Source organism: Corvus brachyrhynchos, unplaced genomic scaffold (assembly GCF_000691975.1).
Source record: "Corvus brachyrhynchos isolate BGI_N302 unplaced genomic scaffold, ASM69197v1 scaffold106, whole genome shotgun sequence".
In the NCBI taxonomy this organism is placed as follows: Eukaryota; Metazoa; Chordata; class Aves; order Passeriformes; family Corvidae; genus Corvus; species Corvus brachyrhynchos.
In genome coordinates this window covers 2322968-2336704 of record NW_008238834.1, presented here as the reverse complement: position 1 = coordinate 2336704, position 13737 = coordinate 2322968, and the positions used below count along the sequence as shown (strand labels likewise).

The 13737-nt window shown below is 43.0% G+C and overlaps 1 long non-coding RNA gene across 1 annotated transcript in view; it reads left to right on the top strand.

The window, feature by feature from the left end:
- The window catches only part of LOC108447651, a 29220-nt gene extending 16231 nt beyond the window's left edge, over window positions 1–12989 (top strand). Inside the window, exon 4 of the long non-coding RNA XR_001863317.1 lies at window positions 12808–12989. This is a non-coding gene — a long non-coding RNA (uncharacterized LOC108447651). The remainder of the gene's footprint in view (window positions 1–12807) is intronic.
- The last annotated feature ends 748 nt before the right edge of the window (window positions 12990–13737 follow it).

Sequence of the window (13737 nt, the reverse complement as noted above, 5' to 3'; positions counted from 1 at the left end):
TGCTGAACTTTTCTGTTTTGCTGTTCTTGTAACATATATGAAACAGATCTGACAGGAGAGTTTCCTTCAGCTCATATCTCAGCAGTAAGTAAGGGTATGAGCTTTTTTCTTTCTTTTTTTTTTTTACAACCTTTACTAAAAATAACTCCTTTAAGATTATGGAAGGACATTTCCAGACATGTAAGTTCAGATGTGCCTGCATTCATTCAGAAGGTTGATCTGGATTTAATATGCACAGCCCTGTCAATACCGTGTTAAGCCCTCTGGCACCAGAGGGTCCGGGCAGCCTCTCTGTATTGTATCCCAACCCCAAGCATCAAGAGGGATGTAATCCATCACATCAGCTCTTGAACCAAAACTGCTGCAATTATATGCTCTCAATAAGGGCCCATTAACCTATCAAAAAGCATTTGAGAAGGAGTGTAAGGTTGTCAGTTATTGTTCACGGGGGAGGAGTGAAGATAATTCTTATCTTGCAAATAGATTCATGCAAAACCAATTGCAGTTCGTGTTGCTCTAATTGATTTAACCCATTTTCTAGTCTGTGAAAATTCCAGGGTGGAGTGCTCACACAGACACACAAAAGGTAATGCCATTTCCCAAGAGTGGATTCGAGGGACAGCCTGCGCCTGGCCCGCTCCAGGAGTGCAGAATCTAGTCAGCCACAAATAGCCAAGCATGTTCCCAAGGAAGGCAGGCAACAATGGAGAATGGAAAAGGTGGCAAAGGCAGTGCTATGCATTACAAACAGCAATGGATGTGGTAGTGTTGATATTCACATCTCACTTAGGTGCTTCTATGCATCAGCAGCAGTTAAAGGTAAGCTGCACCCACAGCACTTTCTGTTTCCACAAAGTGAGGCTGGAGAGTTCAATAGCCTCCAATAACCTAGTCATCCTCTTTGCAAACAGGATGACCCTGGCACTCAAAGCAGTTCTCTATTGGGAAATAACTGCTACAAGTAACAATAATAGTTTGCTAAGCTTCACTGAAACAAAGAGAAAGGGCTCCAAATCAGGTAAGCCTGGATACCAAATGTTCAGAAAATTTCCTGTGTTACTTACAAAATGGGAAGTATGCCCTGTAAGCCCTCACTTTGGTGGAGATCTAGAAGAGGAGATAATTGTGATGGTGACACTCCTTATGCTCCTTGAGTACTCAAGAGAGGAAGCATCCATATAATTTAAATCTCTGACATGATGAGATAGGGAACCTTAGAAGAAAAGACCTCCTTAATCAAGGACAATAGTTCTCCTAAATTAGTCTCCAAATAAGTGTCTGCAGTTAAGCAATGTGCATACCTGTTATCTGCACCTTCTCAGGTAATCCAGGGCTCTCTGAAGTTTTGCCAATGCTGGCTCCAAGCTGATCAAAGCACTGATGGGCCTGAGTCACCCTTTCCCAAGAGGCACAGGAAAAGAGCTGTTCTCCCCAAAGCCATGGGATTGTGCAGCCCCATTTCCACACTCCCTACACAACAGAGAGACCTTGGGAGAGCTCAGCCTCTCACTAAAAACACCCTCAGCAGCACTCAGACCCTCATCAGCTCTGTGTCCCACAGAGAAAACACAAGGTCCACTGGCTCATGTTGGGCAACTCGGAGGAGCATCTTGGACATGGAAATGGCAAATGCAGGTCTCCCTGTCTCTCTTTTCCTTGGCGCACCATACTGCACAACCTCTACCCAGGTGACAATCCAGCCTCTACCATGACTGCTAGAGGAGAGTGCATGACACAGCCTACATTCTCAAAAATTAGGTCCTGTCCCTCCTTGTGACTCCTCCCAAACCAAATCTCCCGGTGGCTTTTTTTCATTGCTGAAAATAATCATCACTGGATTCATTCTGTTCTGATGACTTACACACATCGCAGAGGATGCTGCTCCAAAAATAATAGGACAGATTTCTCTTTGAATATTTGCAGTCTTGCAATCCATTTCCTTGGTTTGAACAGTGGAGCAGTGAAACTGTGTTCATCTTGTACTTTCCCCCTAACCATCTTGTACTGACTGTTGCTGGAAGATTCTTGGGCTGCTGGGTGGCAGATCAGACCTACCAAAGCAAGCCTTGTCTCCCTTCTTCTGTCACTACATCCTTCCTTGCCCATGTTGCATCTGTGGAGGACCGTATTTTACTTGGTTGGTGGGTTTGTTTGTTTGTTTTTAATTCTAGCAAAAGAAAAAACTTGCCATCCCTAAGATATTTCCATTTGCTATGGAAAAGGACTAGAAACACACACATTCAGAAAATGAAAGCTTGGAATCTCTTTAAATTCATCCTTCTCTCAGATGAGTGGGGCCGGTGGATGCAGACTGCATGGAGCCTAAAGGCCAGCTCTGTACAAAAGGGCAGAGGCAGTTCCTGTATGTGCTCCACAACAGCGTGACACATAGCAGGGCTTTTGGACGAAGGGATGTAATTTTTATGTGAAATTGTTCCTTAGCTGTATATTTCTTTGTCCTCTGCCCATGGGAATAATGCTATCAGGCCAAGAATGAAAGACTCCTTTAAATTTCTCCATGAAAATAGGTTTGCTGTTAGTATTTCTTCCTGACTGGAGAAGCTGACAGGTTGAGGCGATATTAAAAACTTCATGGCAAAGAAGAAGGGTACCTGAAATCGGAACATTTTTAAACACACACAAATACACACTCTATTGAGAGCTACCCTTTCCAAAATGGGGTGGTGTGTGGGGGCTGTTCAGGTAAAATTACTCCAGTAATTCCTCCCTGTCCTATAAACCAAATTGATAAGATTTAAGCTAACATTTCATCTTGACATTACTAATACATGTGTGCGAGCATTCAGTTTACACTTTCAATACAGCCTGTCAGATTAGATCTGTATACCTGCTACCGAATAACAAGGGTACTATTGATTTTTCATTATTTTCAAGTATTTGTTTTCTTCACTTGAGCACATTCTATTTATTTTGGCACGGCTAACAGAGAAACCAAAGCAACTTAACCTCTTTTCAGAAAGATTTAAGACTTGACAGACATCAGAGCTTCAACAAACTGTTTGTTCCCACAGCGGTCTGTAACAGAGAATTGTCCTGCTCATTACTTTATTCACTGTTTATTCACTTAATTTTATAACTAAATCTGCAGTGCAGAGGGCAGGCAGAGGTGGTCTGCCGGTTATGGAGCAACACTTTTCTTCCAGAAAGACTTGAAATGTACTGGCAATGTGTTTCATGATCTTGTGGCTCAGTTCTGAGGCTCGGTGAAGTACCCACCAGGTGTCCTCCACCTCAAGTGTCATCCTGCTTTCTACTGCACATGTATCCATGGTGAAGCGCAAACGCAGTTTATAAAATTATTTCTACTCAGTAGGAGTTTAGCTATGTGTGTTGCCAGGTGGATTAAGAAAAAAGAAAGGATTCCATGCCTGTCTGTTGTTTTCTGATAAAACCCATGATTTGACAATTAAATATTCTTCCAGCAGCAAGTACCATTGGGTGATGGGGCTCTTTTCCAGCTGGATGGAAGTGGACAGGCTCTGTCCATGTCAACCTATTTGGGGCTCCCATTGCCCAGGGGCAGTGGGGACCACCCAAAGGCTACAGCAGCTGGTTACCCCCTGTACTGCTCCATCTAACATTTTAATAGCAACATTGCCCATGGGAATCGCTTTAGACACTACTGGTGACCCCGTGCATGGTGTATATTCAGAATTAATATTATTAATTAATTATTCAGTATAAACTGAGAACACTACAAACACATGTCTATTTGAAATCACATTTTCAAGCACATGTACGTCTGAAAAGTCTTAACCATGCCTTTTTCTCCCTCCTCGAAGTGTACTTGCAGTGGTGTGCTCCTATACTGGCACCTAGTGGGGAGTGCCTGGGAGATGGGCAAATGGGGAGAGCAGGCTGCGCTGACACACGCTCACCCCTCTGAATACCTGGGACACTTTTTTTTTATCTTGGTTCTTCGAAAGTGCTTCTGGATTAGCACATTTTTAGCAGGTTTCCTGAGTGCTGCTGCTCTTGTGGCCTTCCCCTTCTGTCCAGCAGCTATGCCGGACTCTTTCCTGAAAGCCTTCACCATGCAAACCATCTGCTCCCAGCCAGTTCTCTGGGACCATACCCTCCTTCATACAAGCTGGAATCCCCATCTATGATACCCTCCTCCTGTGTTTTTCTGCTGGATCCCCTCATAGCAGCCAATACACTTTTCCTCCTCCAGGTACCCCTGCCTTGACCTGGGCCTGGCAGGTTTCTCAGGAAAGCTGGCGACCACTGGTGTTGCTTCCTGCCTCGTAGCTTGTGCTCCCTCTTTGGCCTCAGAGGAAAGGGCTGCCTCTTACCCAGCAAAGGACTTCCTCCACCAGTTCCCATCACCCTCAGGAGTCTTGTGTCCCACAATTGTCCCATTTTAGCTGAAACAGCAAAAGGCTCAACCTACCACTTCTCCCAAGGTCCGCCCTGCTCCTTTCAGAGCATCTGAAAGGAAACACTGGGAAGATGTGACATTCTGCCAAAAAACATTTATCTCCTTCTTCTTACCTTCTATACAAAAAGGACAACTCTCCTGAGGAGTCTCCAAAGTTGGTCTCAAATACTCCAACCCAAATTAGACCTCCTGAGCATTCCAGTGATACCAGCATAATTGTATTTGTTCTGCAGTCCCCCTGGCTTATACCACAGCAGTTAAGGCAAATATTTTCAAGCATTTAAGGCAGCAGAGCATTTTCAAGCTCAGCTTCTTCCAGCAAGGAACTGGACAACAGGGGGTGGAGGTGAATTGCGGTCCTACAGGAGAGCTGATCACCAGACAAATATGCTTCCCATGCACTGCACTATTTTGCTTCTAAATTCAATGAGGAGCAGCAGAAACACCTGCTGATTCCCTAGGGTTATTTCTTGTCCCATTAAGGATTTCCTAAACTTCTCTCACTTGAGCTACAAGTCCAGCCAGAGGGTGATGTCTTTCCTTTTGTCTACCCATTCATTTTCCATCGTGGAAGAAGTCTTTGCTTCCATCTTGAAGGAATCTTATTGTTGGTTATGTTGTTAAACAGCGCTCCATACCGCATGGCCCGTAGCCGTGATTTACAACCTGTTTCTAGCTGCACCATGATTCAACTGAGTTTTCCATTGAGCAGTGGATGTGAATGCTAAACCTATTCAAGGCTAGGAGCATTTCTGTGATTCATTCAACTTGAGGAAACACTGGAAATTTATTAGGATGTTTTTACAATCCCGGAAATTGCTATGGGACTCTGTCAGTAACAAAGGAACAGAAATTGCGCACAATTTTATTGTGCTTTCTCATCTGCATTAGGTAATGCCGTCTTTGTCATTTTTTTGGTTTTTAAGTCAAACTCTGTCATGGGCTGAGACTCTGTGAGACTTCCTGAACCTGCAATTTTATCATGTTTCACTATTACTTGGTGTTTTCTGTAATGCCCCAGCTATTGGAGTCACTTGATTTTTCTACCTGAGAGCCTGGACTTCATGAAGAAACCAAAACAAAACTCCATCCCTTGCAACAGTGGAGAGCAGCAATGAAACATTAAAGCTACTCCCAAGCCAGATGGCAAAGGAAAGCTAGATGTTTAAGTTCCAGGACATTTTTACACCACTGCTTTTGGCCTATGATGTCTGAATCTCTGAGTGCTGTTGGGAATGTTATCTGGAAGAAAAGGGAGATGGAAAAGAAGCCTTTTACAGCTCTTTGTCCCTCTGTTTGCAGTAGCCTCAAGCCATCTTAGCACACCAGCTGAAATCAGGCAGTGGTCAGCAAGTTCAGCCTATTTTTCTCCCTTCAGGCTCAATCCTCCAACCTACAGAGGCAGGTGTCTGCAGAGTCAGCTACTCTGCCCTTTCTGCAGCATGCCACACTGGACTTCCCTCCCCTGACGGCTGCCAGAGCAGCCATAGCCAAGTGTCAATAAGGCTTGGGATTAAGGTAGAAATTCTTCTCATAGTTTGAAAAAGAAGAGCCTGACTTATGCAAATGGCTGCACCCAAACCACAGAGTACTGGGGAACTCTACCATGTGTTCCTTTGCCCTTATCTCTCCCCGACAGCACCGTGCTGGGTGTCAGTCACACCGGCGCCAAAGGCCTTCTGGCTCCTGACACCCAGGGACAGATGTGGGGAGCTGTGAGCACTGGCCACGCTGCAGGAGACAAGGCACAGCAGGAGGGCTCATCACACTTTGCCTTTGCTGAAACCCCAGATCTACTCTAAAAAACGCCCAGACTGGAAAGATATCCTTGCATTTAGCCAGCAAAGGAGAAGGGGATCCCATCACCACTCTCCCTGTCCTCACTCTCACTTGGAGCAGGCGCACCCCGGGGTGTTCTTGCCTGATGCCTGAAGAGGCCTCCTAGAAACAGAGACTAGACAGGAGTGAGGGAATAAAGGTAGGTGTTTATTTGAAAGGCCTCCAAAGGTACCCCCTGGGGCCAGAGGCTATTGCCAAGATGGACCCCAAGATGGATGACAGGTCACGAGTTCTTCACACTTTTATACGTTTGGCTCATTTGCATAGCAGGGTTAATTCTCCAATTAAAGTTTCGGTTTAATGATGTAATTCCCCTCAGCTTGCCCCTCCCTTTAGAGGCTCTTTGGTTTATACTTTTTGGGCCGAGGACGGTCTGAGTGTCCTTGGAGAGCAGGCCTGGAGAGGCTTTGTTATGTCTACCTAGTGTGAGAGAGCAGAAATTAACAGGCTACAAGAAGCTTCAGAGTTACACACTAGGCAGTACAGGATTTGAAAAATATGAAAGTTAAAACCTATGGTATCATGCCAAGGCCACACGGTGGCTAGGCAGGCTGTGCCTTCCCTGCATGTGTATGGTGAGTGCAGCAGCCCACCTCCCACAAATCTCTTCTCTGTGTGGTGGGGTTTAGTTAAGCACTGCACACAGGAAGCGAGGAGAACGTGAAGAAGCCTTAGCAGCCATGGCAGGGAACTACATCATTTACACCCCTGAGTCAACCAAGTGCTCAGGAGAAAGGTACAAACCACACGTCAGTTCTGGGAATGGCATCCTTTCTGGTGACTGGTCTCTTTCCAAAATACTCATAGCAGTGATATCAGGGCCAGTAGCACTTTTGTTAAAGCAAAAAAATACTTCTAGAGCAGTGCAAAGTAGCCCACAGCCTTGGCTCAAAGCACTTGCTGTAATTTAACACGAGATGTAACAGATTGGTGTTACATACAAAGGTGTTACATACAAAGGGAGGAACCAGCAGAGGTAACATGATTGCGCTTTGGATATTTATGTCTTGAGTTTCATCGCTATGAATCCTTCAGGCTGGGATTTTCAAATGGCCTTAGGCAGTTGGACTTACAAAAGGATGGACTAAAAAATAAAAATGTATTGCCCTGTTTTTCCCTTAGTATTTTACACTATCCATAACCTTTTGCACCCTCTGCTTACATTCATGACTACTTACTCCAAAAGGAGTCATGTTATATGCTGCAAAAAGAAGCCTGCTTGTTTTTAAGACATGTGGTTGTGTTTCAAAACAGCATAAAATCTTCTTAGTTGCTGATAGAGAGAGGCCACAGTCAAACAAAAAGACTGATGGAATGGAACTCAAAGAGAAAACCGGCCTTTAGGGATACCAAGCAGTGTTCACACAGCACTGTTATGAAGACTTCATTATGTACCAATTTAAATTTATACATACCAAATGTTCTTGAGTCAGCAAAACAAGAGGGACTGCCTCATTCCAGTAGATCTTTTTTCCACCCTTGTGATGGATTTTTTGAAATAAAGGATCATCAATAACCATGACAGGGTTCCCTCAGAGGATGGACATCCCAGCATGCCACGAAGTTGTCTCTCCCGAGAAGAATTTCCACAGGCTTGAGGGAAATCATAAACTATTTAGGAGGAATGAGATTCACAAAGCTTTCCCAGCCAGCTGCATCACTGCTTGTGAGCAGGTCCTAGAGGACAGCTAAAGACACTAGACCCCATCAAGGAAAGTCAGCAGCCAAGAACCTTGCCCAGTTGTGAACAGATGGAAAAGATAGAGGAGGAATCAGAAGACAAAAGAGAAGAGTGGGGAAGTTAAAAACTCCTCATGCTTTCTGAACATTGGCTTTGGCAATATACACTATGTACATATATTGCTTACAATATAACAATACTTGTGTCCAAAGCTTACAGAGACAGTAACCAAATAAATGGAAGGAAATTTTTAAAAAAGGACAAACTTGCAGCCACAAAGAGCTTTTGCTGGGGAGCTGTTAAGGGTGGTTAACATCTTTTACAGATACTGCTGTGCTGCATGAGATATTGCACCACACCATCAGCAGTGATACATGCCAAAGTTTGTCCAAGGCCTTGACAAGGGGGTACAACAAAAGAACTGATCTAGGTTGGGGCAGACACAGCTTTAAAGACTGATCAGTTTGCCTCTCTGATTTTGAATGTAGAGAGGATTCACCTGTGTGTGTGTGTGTGTGTGTGTGTGTACAAATACTCCGGAATGTTTTGCATCTGAACTAGAGGAGTCTGGCAGTGGCAACTCTCTCCCCACCATTTCCATCCTTTGGATTAGTGTCTGTGCCCACCTCTGTCTACAGCTGATCCCTCCACTCCCATAAGCAGCAACAGCTCACTGATAAGATAATTAAACTGAATGGTTTTTATTAGATGGCAGCTTAGTCCATCTTTTAAAGAACGCCACTCAGGCACAAAAACAAGCAGTCTTTTTCAAGAACTACTAAGCACCAGGTACATGCCCTGTATACATCCAGCATATATATGTATATATATGTATGTATGTATGTATGTATATGTATATACATATATACCCTATGTGCTGTTTTAATTTCAGAGAATCTATAGGTCGCTCCTCACTTTTGTAAAACAGGTTCTTGGATACCTAAGAATATATTTTGGAAAGTAACTTCAGGTTGAGGTTTTTTTCTCCTTTTTTTTCTTTTTTTTTTATTAATCTTGGCCATAAATTCTATCATGAATGAGTCAAAACCCCATCTGCTCTAAATTTACACTTGATTTCATGCACAAATAGGGTTCACACATGTAAGTCCTGTCATTTGTGTGCTCCCAGAGGCAGTGCATAAATTACCTATGCACAAAACAAGAGGTCGGCCAGCTTTACCTCATGTGCTGCTGAGTAAGTGCACATCAAAGAGCATATTGTGTTCCTGGAATGAGAATGAGGAGTCCTGACATGGGTCTCCAACTCCACAGAGAAATGCTGCTTTCCTTGGGCACAAAGAAAGCCCCTAAAAACTTTTTTAAAAATCTGCCAGAATTGTTCAGCCAGTGGAAAGTTCAGAAGGAGCCAGGGTTTGGGTTAGCACTAACGGCTAAACAGTAGAACTCACAAAGTTGTTAGAAACCTGGTTTTGGTCTTAGAACAGGCAGTAGTAGGTCTTCATTTGAAATTATGTCCGTTTTATAACAGAGCTGTGAGAAGTTTAATGTGAAGTTAAAATGCTTTTATGTGATCAGTATGAACAGAGGTAAGACACATTCAAAACCAGCTGGACAGAGACTATCAAATTCTGTAAAAATCACACAGTAAAAACAGACCAGACAATGTGAAGTTAAATACGGAATGCTCCTCCAAAAGTGCTACCTGCAAAAGGGTATTAGCAGCACCAGGGGTGTCATGTCGCTCCTTCAGTCCCTTTTTAATGTGAATTTTTGTTGGAAGACAAGTGATTTGAAAAATTTGGCATCTCACTTTGGCTGCTTTATACTCCGGTCATAATCTGTACAAAAAGCAGGATCTTAGTGAGAATTGAGGAAGGAAAAACACTGATTTTGAGTGGATCTTTTCCAGATAAATAAATTTAAAGCATAGTAAAACACAATGACTACCACAGCTTGTAAATTAAGGGAGTAACTGGTGCATAATGAGGCACTGATGTATAGCCTGGAGGAGGAACAACTTCATCGAAACTACAAGCAATTCATTTTAGAAAAAACACTTTGAAGAAAAAAAAGTTGTCTCCAGACCAGCTTGTGAATAAAGCACACCAAAAGGCAACTCTGATACTCCATTAGCAGCATAAAAATGGAACCATCCCCTAAGCCTGGCACAAAAATTAATTCCTTTTTCTTAGAAATATAGGTGTTTTGACATCTCAAGCTAACTAATGCTGCTTCGACAAGCATGGCTCGGGACAGACTCTGCACCAAAAATACAGTGCTCTTCACAGGCTCTTCAGCAGGTCAGGCTCTGCTCCAAGCCCTGCAGCGCTGGCAAAGGCCATCAGCCCACGCCACACTTCTGCTGCCTGAACTGAGCAATCCTGACCACCAGGTAGCATCTCCAAGGTGAGACATCCCGGCTTTGTCAGAGTCACCTGGTTGCATCCTAGTGGTGATACCCTGGGAGGTGCACATCGTGTCATCCGGCCACGTGGGCCATGGAAAGAGGGACAGAGTTTTCTTTGTCTTAATTTCATCTGTCTTTCCATTCCCAGGGCCAAAGCCATCACCTTTAAGCCAGCCTAGCAGGGTCCCTCTGGTGACCTGATAAAAATGGGAGTCACAGCTTCAGAAAATGTGCCAGCTACAGATTCACCAGATTAAAGGGCAGGAAAAAAGAGTTCCACATCTCTTCCTCCAAACTGGTCTCACCATTTGTGTTACAGCAACAGTGAGATTCCCAAAGTGGTCATGGAGAGGCTAGGCACCACCCTAAAGGCCTCCAAGAAGATTTCAGTTTCTAGATGTCTTTTTTGGACGTAGTTTTTTATTTCCCTGCTTCACAGATGTTCCTTTCTTCCAAAATCCTGAGGGATTTTATTTTCCCTTTTTTCCCCCCCTTTTCCACAGGGATAACAAGCAGTCCCATTTGCAGTTTCCTGTTACATTTTATGCTTGTTACTTCTAAAAATACGGCAAAACTGTCTTCACGTCTTACTGAAGATCTGGACAAAGTTTCAACTGCTTTAAAAAACTAGGTCTTGGCCTAAACTTACTTCATATTAAGAGTCAGACTGGTGATTATTTAACATTAAATGTCTTGCTTCCTTTATGAGGAAGATTTTTTGAGAGCTACTTGAACAACCACGTGGGTACAAGCGTGAAAGTCCGTTGAGGCAAAGAGATTTTACAGAGGCAAGTGTATGTCCAGGTAGGCTTTTTGACATGTCTAAGAGATACACAGATGTAACATATACATGTGCAGGATGCAGGTAGGTAGTACAATCAAAGTCTACATCTCAGTCGTACTCGGAAATAAAAATCAGAGAGTAATAGGCAGAACTTGGCCAGACATCTTCTGGAGTTCAAGTAAGGAAGACTTTTGACAAAGAATGCTCCAGTAAAAACATGTCTTAAGACTTTTTTTTTTCTCTACTTCTTCAGTCAAAATACCAATAGCAAATCATTTTTTAATCACTTCCCTGACTTTGTAATGCCCTTAGCTTACACTGTCTGTGTGCTAGAAGCTCTGTGTACAAAAAAGATTGATTCCTTAACCATTAAGAAAACACACAGTACCAGCATTAGCTTGTAGCTTTTCAAATCTTGGCAGAGCTTGCATTCAACCTCTCAGCTTCCACTCAACTTTCTTGTCTTGTTTTTAAGTTTGTTACTTTTAAGCACAACTAAAGGAATTCGCTCTCCCTCCTCCCATCCTCAAAACCAGACTTTTGCATCAATCAGTCTCACTGGCACCTTCAACACTAGGCTTCGTATATTTCTGTGCTGTGGTTGCAGATAAGTTCTTTAAAACAAAAACTTTAAAAAATCTAAGTTTAACAGCAACTGAAGGTTAAACACTGTGCAAAGCGAGAGAAGACAGTGACAGGAGAGCACTCAATCACCATATAGTTTCCCATCCCAACGAAAGCATCCTTTGAGAGTCTGCCTAGGTGTTGTCTAACTTATATGATACAGCGCAGTGCCCATCAGCAGTTCTGTTTGGAAGTTTGCTGCTTAGAAATCACCAGCAGGCTCATTACTCATAAATCAGAAGAAGGCTTTCAACCAGGCCTGGGAATCTGGAGACACTGCATGAAGAGAGAACTCTGTCTGCTCCACGGGTTTCAGACCGCGGTGGGGGTTTGCTTGGCTTCCTATCCTGGTGCACTCAATCAAGTGAATTGCACAATCATGCTGCTTGGCTCTATGTAATGTAACATTTCCTGAAATGTCATTTGTGAGCAGTACAAGTTATGGTTGTTGGAAGGGGCAGGGGGTGTCCACAGTTTAATAATGTAAAACAAGGTATCTAAGAGAGAAGGGAAGCCAGGCAGGTATTCTTACCCTTGGATAGATTGAAAAGTGCCTATGAAATTACCATGTATTATTTGTCCCTGCAACACCAGGTGGGAAGTATCTCCTTGCAGCTAGATGGGTTCCCACTGTTTTTAGGAGTCACGGGATATCTTGCTGGCTGCAGTCTGATTTTGCAAATCTTGACCTTAGAATTTGCACCTAAGAATTCTTCTTTGTTCATACTTAAATAAGTCTCACCTAAACTGAAATACACCCAAGAGCAGAAAACTTGGAGAAGGAATTCTTGTCCTCAGAGCCTATGGAGGTGCCTCATCCCATCTCCTTTGACAGGACGCAGGCTGAACAAAATAGATTGCTTGAAGTATGTGTTTCAATATGATTTCCAAAACAAGAAATTCTGCAGATGGATGAGAGACCGTTAATAATAATACCCTCAAAGGATTAGGACTTGAGACTCCAAAGTTGTCTTTCAAAGAGAAAGGTCAAGGCAAATGAGTATTGGTCCATTTTGGATGTGTACATGTAGAGACCAAAAATACAGTCTCTAAGTCAACCAGTACACAACCCAATTTAATATGTAGCCTCTGTATTTCAACCACTCCAGATATTCCAAAAAACTGCTGAGATCAACGGGAGTCTTCCAGTGACATCAGTGTACTTTGCAGCAGGGCATTCACCTAAAAACTCAAAGGTAAGAAGCTTTCTTGTTCTTCTCTTATCTGCTGAGACAGACAAGGTCAATTTTAGTGCTAGTGTAAACAGAGATGTAGTTGAGGAGCATCAGTAATTTAAAATATCAAATAACTGGCTTCCACCCGGGGGGATTATTATATGAAATACACTAGTGATGTCTCCAACCTCTCTTACCATGGAAATACTGAATAAGCAAAAAGTAGCAAGTTAGGTAATAGCATATTGTACAGGGAGAAAAAGCACTGTTATTCATTCAAATCCATCAGCTGTGCTAGGAAAGGAGAAGGTGGTTCATCCCAACTCTTCTCTACTTCAGCACAAAGCAGCTGTTTTTAAATCATTGGGGATGTTGTGCCACTGAATTAGAGAGCGCTAGCTGGATTTCCAAAAAAACCTGCCAATTAATAAATTGAGCTCTATATAGCCAAAAATAACAGCACTTAAAAGCCGTTTGGCCTGTTCCTGTTGAGAACAGACATCTGTCTGCTCTGGTAACTATGGAGAAGTAGAACCTCAAGGAAAAAGAGTGCAACATATTGACTGATACCTGTGCATTTTAGAAAGTTCACTGGCTGTCCTTTATATTCTCCACAGGTTTCTGCCTTTCAGTCTGTGCTTCTATAAGACCCTCATGTAGATTTGGATTCACTAAGCTGCGTTATTAGGGCCACTTCCAGGTACAGTTGTTGTTAGCAACCAGCAGTTGAGGCAAATACATTTCTGCCTTAGAATAGCATAAAAAATACTGTAGCAAAATCATGGAAATTACTAGTAGTCAGAAAAAATGAAAAATAATTGGGTACCCAATATGTTTCTGTTCCTATATTTCCATCCATAGTTT